The 8,113-nt window shown below is 35.4% G+C and overlaps 1 protein-coding gene across 1 annotated transcript in view; it reads left to right on the top strand.

The window, feature by feature from the left end:
- The first annotated feature begins 203 nt into the window (after positions 1-203).
- LOC150104646 (beta-1,4-glucuronyltransferase 1-like) overlaps positions 204-8,113 on the top strand; it is a 330,743-nt gene continuing 322,833 nt past the window's right edge. The window contains exon 1 of the mRNA XM_090395842.1: positions 204-292. The gene's annotated coding sequence lies outside the window, so the exon portion shown is untranslated. The remainder of the gene's footprint in view (positions 293-8,113) is intronic.

The following is an 8,113-nucleotide window of genomic DNA, read 5'->3' as shown; positions in this document are numbered from 1 at the left end:
GATGTACCATTATACGGAAACACTACAAGAACCACTGTTATATACAGTTTTATGCACCTTTCTGAAGAATGGGTGAAATTAAATATCTGGTAATAATATAATAATGCAATGGAAGCATCCGCAAGGTGCCACTATAGTATCAGCAATAAGGCTACGCAAGCGCACTTACATCTTTTCGCTGACAGCTGTAGCCTGTAAGAGTAGTGGATTCGGTTATCTTGGCTTCAGTGATCACTAAATCCTTGTGATGTGAGGTTGGTTGTTGTTGTTATGGAGGTAGTACATTTGACAGGTGAGAGTAATGTTTGTTTATTTTTACATAATGTAATTATTTCATTTGTATTTCTAATGTATATGTGAATTGTTATCCTCAAACTATACTGTATTGAAATAAAAGCAATGTGAAATGAGTGATGAAAATTTAATTTACTTCAACATCGAAAGGGAGCAACATCTTTTCAGTTTAAAATTTTCTTCTCTATTTCGCCTATTTCAAAACCAAATTTCATTTCCTTCCTGTCTCGTATAAGTCGAAAATCACACGTTATTAAACATGATTCTGAAAATTTTCCGAGAACTTGGTTTGTTGAAAAAGCATATCGAGTGATTGTTATTGTACCTCGGCAGCATGGTACTGCATAATTTCCTAGTAGCTTTTATCATCATCATCATATGTTCAACTGCTTATTGGTTACGTGTTTTCTGCGAACTGGTGTTGAATGCCACATGAGCACTCATTTCTAGTTAGGATATATATATATATATATATATATATATATATATTTTTTTTTTTTTTTTTTTTTTTTTTTTTTTGGCGGGGGGGTTGTGTGTGAGAGAGAGTCGTCGTTGTATTCATGACACATTCATTCCACTAAAGCATTATCTACTAAATACTACATCCATCGCTTTCTGAAATTTTTGATATATTTTATAGCAATGCGAAACGTTTTAAGTGGTCTTCAATTATTATTATTATTGTACAGGTGCTCCATGGGGTTCTACGACTCATCGGGGATGCCAAAATATCAGCATAGTATTTATGTTAACATTCCTTAAAACCATTAACAGACAAATCACTCAACTAACTCAGGCAACCCACCCCATTCATTCACCACTCTCCAAGCAAAAAATCTAGTCCTCACGCGTTTGCTAACCACACTCTTACTCAACTTCCAGGGATGACCTCTTGTTCTTCCACGTCTAACGAAATGCTCATGCATTTTCCTCTGCATCAATCCTATAAAATCTTTCAAGTAACTTAAATGTTTCTATTACATCCTCCCACAACATTATGTCAGTTAATGTGAATATCAAAACATGCTACTCTTAGACTCTTGCATCCCTATGCAGTTTGTAAGTAGTTTGATAAATTAACATTTCTGTTAAAACCTCACTTTTGACATAGGTTATGTAATTGTCAATTGCTTTGAATTGGGATTCATTCAGAGCATTGTATTTTCATGTTTTTGTATTTATAACTTGGTATGTATGTATTAATATAATCTTAAATCATATTTAAGATTCATACTTTTCCATCTGATTTATAGGATGTGGTTAATGAATTGCACTTTTGTGGCTTGAGTATGAGGAATCTTGTGTTGTATATATTATGATATAAGCATAACTTTAATTTTTTTTTAAAAATATAATTAATACTTTCTCAGATTAAGCAACTTGTTAATATTATGCTGCTGACATGAATTTTCTCTTTGGAGTTGCACTTCTTATTTCATGTATTATAATATTATTATTAAGGTAAAAGGTCCCAATAACCTTAATTATACTAGGCTCTTGTGATGCTCTTGCTAGATTAGTTCTCCAAATGTCAGCAATACAAGCATTCTCCCCCCCCCCCCCCAGCCCTTCAGTCTGTACCCATACATTTTAACTTGCAGTTTGATGCAACTTAATCTCACAAGCTATTTGGATTTAAGTAAAAAAAAATGGAAGAACAACAAAAACAAACAACCATGTAATCTGTTATTTTATTTATAAACTAATGTACAGTTAACACTTTTTTTTTTTTCAAAATGTGGTCATAAATACAGGAATATATACTTATGAAATTTTCACGAAGATATGACTTAAGTCATATCTTCATGAAATTTCACTTTGTTTCACTACGTCTATGATCCACAAAACCTCATTTTTTTTCTGGATCATAGTTTGAAAAAAATGATGCATTGGGAAAGTTTATTTGATCCGTCGATGGAATTATTAATAATGTAGGCCAGTAGATTAAACTTTATTTTTTAAATTGAAAATAATGTTTCTGGCATGTTTATTTTGATAAAAATGTTTTCAATATCCATTGATGTGCTAAATCTACAATTAAAAAAAAAAAAAACTTATTTGTTGGAATTTTTTTAACAGGTAGGTGTACATCAGTTTTTTTATTTTATTATTTTTTTTATGCAGTGGTATGATGCACCAGCACTTTTATAAACAGTGATGTGTGACATATAAGTGTGGTACATTTAGAAATGTATAAATGCTACAGAGTTATTTCTTATTCATTTATTTACCCAGTATACAAATAAGCTGAGTTTTTTAATGAAATTTATATTTTTTACTGCATCTATCATTAAATATTTGCTAAATAAAATTTTTATTAAATTATTGTAATACATTTTCCTTATGTTTACTACTTGTATAACGAACTTATACTTCATAAACTGTGTTTTATGTACTTAATTTGCTGTTCTTATTTTGAAAAGCATCATTAAATTATAAATTAAAATATCAGTAAATAATTTTTTTAGTTTTCCTTTCATATTTTTTAAATTTTGAATTTTTCCACTGGCAAAGAATAATTACCAGCACCTATTGTTTTACAAAAAAAAAAACAAAAAAAAAAAAACTGAATTTTATAAATTTTTGAATATTTTTAAAGTTAATTAGTAATATTAAAAATTTATCCTCACTTAATTGCTTATTTGTAATTATGACTAAGTATGTAGCAGTAATTTGAAAATGGAGTATGGTTTGAATGTGTCTGAAGCTTTTAACATCAAGAATGCCATAGCACAACCTTAATTTCTTGTTTTCTTTTGATTTTGGAATTTCATTTCTTTGTCATGCGAGGTTCATACAAGACTTAACCAAGAACGTATCTCTCACTTAGTAAGGGCTATATTGCTTGATTACTTGGTGGGTAAAATCAAAGGTTGGTCGATTGGTAGAGCCTCTACTACCAATGGCTCACCAAGTTAAGCAAGTTTGATTACGGTTAGTAGTTGGACGGGATCAGTCGTTCGATGCTGTTGGCATACTCTCCCTTGATGAGTCTTTGGACTCTCTGGAGGTGTCACATAATAATAATAAAATAGGAAACCAAGATCAAAAATGAGCTCTTCATTATTGCTTCATCTTGTAGAGTTAATTTAATTCAGTTGATTCAGGAAGAAGGCTGACTTTTTTGGGATGCAGATGATTTAGAGAAAGATCCTGTAAGATTACTCAGTTTAACTAATTTATCTGGATTTTCAGTGTAAAATAAATAAAATATCAAACCCAAACATAGATTCTGTAATAAGATGATGCCTTGCTTTTATGATCTTCCAGCACACATCTTCTGCTGTCACTATGCAATATTGAAATACTGAAACATGAACTGTCTGCTTCTGGTGTGTATAGAAAATCACTGTTATTATTACATGGGTATTTGTATGGAGTCAAAAACACATTGTGGGAGACCCAGAGTAACCATTTAGTTACACATTGATTATCATACCTTGCTTTATACACATTCATTATCAGAGCACTTCTGCCATTCCATTTCATTCACTATCCAAGCAAAAAATTTAGTCTGCACATTCTAATTAATCACAACTTCCAAGGGTGGCCCTTAGTTCTCCCTACTCATGTACTGAAAATATAGAAAATCACTGTTATTATTACATGGGTATTTGTATGGAGTCAAAAACACATTGTGGGAGACCCAGAGTAACCATTTAGTTACACATTGATTATCATACCTTGCTTTATACACATTCATTATCAGAGCACTTCTGCCATTCCATTTCATTCACTATCCAAGCAAAAAATTTAGTCTGCACATTCTAATTAATCACAACTTCCAAGGGTGGCCCTTAGTTCTCCCTACTCATGTACTGAAAATTTTCTTTTGTATTATGTGAATCAGGTGGCAAGAGAACTGAGGTTCATGCTTGAGGTTGTATAGAAGACTGAGAGAGGAAAGATTGTGTGTGTGTGTGGCCCAGGTATGATAATGCAGAGCTGCAGGGAAGAGCATCAATAAGGAATAGTATAATAGCTAGAATGTGTCAAAAGAGACTTGGAATATGTTGATACTGAGAGGGCATTTGTATGCAAGAGATGGCTTCCATTTGAATAAGGAAGGACGTAGGCATATGAAGAGAATACTGTTCTCTGAACGAGTCAATATGTCAATGTAGGAAACTAGAATTATCAGAGTGGATGAAAGCAAGGGTTGGCCTCTTGTGGGAATAAGTGCTTGGGAGAAGGGGGAAATACTTTGGGTAATGCTGAATCCAGAGGAGTGTGGAAGAGTGCCACCAGTTCATCTAAAGGGGATGAATTGGTGGCACTGATAGCATCAGCCTGTCTAAAGATTATTGGGATCTCTGAGAAATGGTTGATGAAAGATGATATACTGACAGGAATAGAAGTAGCAGGGTACTGCATTTTCCGACAGGATAGGAAGGGAACATGCGGTGGTGGAGTACTGCTTATAATAAGTTTAGTTTAATCCTTTATCCAAGTGCGAGCAAACAAAGTTTGTGCCTGAAAGTATCTTCAGGACTGAGCTTTCTCCACCTTTGCAACGAGTCGCTTGGTGTTGCACCACCTTAGCTCAGTCCTGAAGATACTTTCAGGCGCAAACTTTGTTTGCTCACAATTGGATAAAGGATTAAACTAAACTTATTATAGTCCAACCAAGTGAAAAATAAATTCTCAACGAGTACTGCTTATGTTCTCTCAGAGTGGAGGATTTGGAGCGCAATGGCACTAATGGTTTTGAAAGCATATGGAGTGAGGTAGAGGTGGGCAGAACAGGATATTTAGTGGTGTTACAAACCAGGGAGCATAGAAGGTGAAGAGCAGGAGATGTTTAGGCAGTTGAGTTCCCATCATTCTTCTACAAGTGCAAGAAGAATGATGGGAGATTTTAACCACAGCAATGCATGTAATAATAAGGAAATGGAATTTCTGGAATTCTTGAGGGACAAATATCTTAGGCAATATGTAGAAGGAACATGAGGTTCAAGAGTTTTAGATTTGGTCATGGCATCAGAACTGATTATAACTGAGATGCATCTCTTCCCCCCCCCCCCCCCCCAGTTTGAGTGAGTGCCCATTTGGTTTTGACTTGGAAGGTGAATGGACATGCAGAAGTTATTATTATTCAGGCCTCCATGGAATCAAAAGACTCATTGTGGTAAGTCCTTCCCAAGAAACAGTCTATCATACCACTCCTTGAACTCATTGAATGTTCTTGCTTTCACAATTCTATCAGGCAATGCATTCCATGGTTCAACCACCATCCATGCAAAGAAACCACTTCTCACCCTCCTGCTCACACCTTTCTTTTGCAACTTCCAGGGATGCCCTCCCCCGTTATCATCGCTCTTTCCCGCTGTTCCACCAAGTGAAAGAACTCCCCCAGTGTCAACTCTGTAACTATCTCTCAACAGTATCAAAGAGAAAGTAATATATATAGAATTATAAAGTAGGTGATTATAAAGAAACACTTGGGGTAGTTCCATGGAGGGAGTAATTGGAAAGGCAAGATATCATTAGTGCTTGGAACTTGCGAAGGAATATTTGTTAGGAGTAATAACGAGCTGTATACTGCGAATGAAGAAGAGAACACAATTTGGTGTGAAGTGGATGACAAACAATATCAAATAGAAACTGCAGGTAAAAAAGAGGTTATGGAAGAGATATAAGGAGAGGGATGGAGAGCAGATTAATGGAAAATATGACTCAGGCCAGGAGAGTGACTAGTATGGTAAGGAAGGTAAAACTGAAATATGAGAAGTGATTTGTCCTAAGATCCGAAGAAAATCCTAATGAATTTTCTTATGTGGCTACTAGGAAGAAATATGATTGTGGAAGAATGACATTGTTGGATAAAAATGGGAATAGTGACTGATGCAAAGGACATAGTGGAGAAGTAGGTTTTAATACTAGAGAGATAGAGCAGGTTCAAGGTTTAGAAGTGCAAGAGGAGCACGTGTTTCAAATACTGAGCACATTGGATGTCAATAAACTAATGGGACTGGATGGAATTTTGCCATGGGTTTTGAGAGAATGTGCTAAAGAACTGACAGTTCCCTTTACCTGGCTTTTCAATGAAAGTCTGGCCATGGGAAAGATACCCAGTGAGTGGAAGCAGGGTAATATTAGTGGTATTATATAAAGGTGGTAGTAGACTGGAATTGTCAAACTATAGACCAGTTTGTATTTTATCAGCAGTTAGTGAGGGATCACTTACATTGTTGGGAAGATGAGAGTAATGTTATCTGTGAGAGTCGACATGGATTTCTTAAGGGGTGCTCTTGTTTTAGTAATATGATTGCCTTTTATAATAAAGGGACAAAAGTGGTTGATGATTGATAGAAACCTGAAATTCAGGGAACATATTCCATATAGGTGGTGAAGTTAACCCAGAGGATTGCTGCAATACTGAATGACTGCAGAGATAAGTCATTCCACTGTATAAAGCCCTGATCAGACCACACTTGGAGTGATCAGAGTTTAGAGGCAGATAACAAAGATGGTATCAGTACTGTACAATGTTAGTTATGATTGGTAGATAGGAGAGGTGATATGATTGAGACTTTTAAACTGTTTAGAGGTAGTTGGGGGGGTTGACACTGGGGAGTTCTTTTGTTTTGGGTGGAACAGGGAGATGGAGTGAGGATGAGGACCATCCTTGGAATACGGAAGTTGTGAGGATGAGGAGTGGTTTCTTTGCATGGAGGGGGGTTGAATTGTGTAATTCATTGCCTGATAGAGTGGTAAAAGCACAAATGGTCAGTGAGCTTGAGTGGTATGATAAACTTTGTTTTCTAGGATGAGCTTCTCATGATGAGTCTTGTGACTCCATGGAGTCATAATCATAATAATCATCCTTTTAGAATCTTGTTAGTAACTTACAAATTTTTCTGTCATGTCCCCTCATTTCTGCCTATCTGCTAAACTTTGCAACCCAAAAATCTTCAATCTATCCTCATAGGGAGAATTTCATAGACCTATCATCATCTGCATCAATGATCTCTGGATTTTCTATCCCTCCTCCAAAAATTCCCAGGTGACCAAATCTGTACACATTAGTCAAGATCAGTATACTGTAGGATATTACTTGGATGCGGTATTCGGCATCCAAGTAATGTCTTTTGATTCTGGAAGGTTATTTTGCCAATTTTGCAATATACCCTATCCTTATGAATTTTTTGCAGTCCATTACCATCATTGTGATACAGTGTGCAATCTCTTTATCCCAAAGCATAACCTTGATAATAACCTTACTTTGTCACATTAAATTGACACTATCCTTTGCCCATTTCCAGTTTATTTAAATCATCCTGTTTTGTATCATTTGCAGACAACTGAATACTCTCAAATCATGCCTTATATCATTAACATACAAATTAAACAGTAACGGTCGTAGTACAGAACCTCAAAGCACTCTGCTACTAATCCTCATTCTTCTGGATTCCACTCCACCTTATACTACTTTCTGGTGTGGCTCCTGCCCACCTTCATCCATACCCCCCAGCTTCATATCCATTCCCATTTGTTCCAACATATGTAATAGCTTTCCATTCGGTGTTCTGAATGTGTTTTCAAAGTCTACGAGCATCGTGGTGTAGCCATTTCTTTTATATGATTCAACTGTCACTATTATAAAATGTGAGTATATTGCCTGCCTGGTTGGCTGAGTAGATATGCTAACCACTTTTCTGCTGTGAACATTGATGTTTATGATTGCCCTTAAGTGAGTGAATTTCATTACCTATTGCAAGACCTGTCCATTTACTTTTTGGAAGCCTGAAGTGACTTAAAGTTGTTTGGTCTCTAGAGAGTAGGTTTCTGGGCTATGTAAAAATAAAAAATAGTACAA

Source organism: Typopeltis vanoorti, chromosome 7 (genome assembly GCF_054136105.1).
Source record: "Typopeltis vanoorti isolate ZY-2024b chromosome 7, IOZ_Tvanoo_1.0, whole genome shotgun sequence".
Classification (NCBI taxonomy): domain Eukaryota; kingdom Metazoa; phylum Arthropoda; class Arachnida; order Uropygi; family Thelyphonidae; genus Typopeltis; species Typopeltis vanoorti.
The sequence above is the reverse complement of the archived record's forward strand: the minus strand, read 5'-3'. Positions and strand labels throughout refer to the sequence as shown.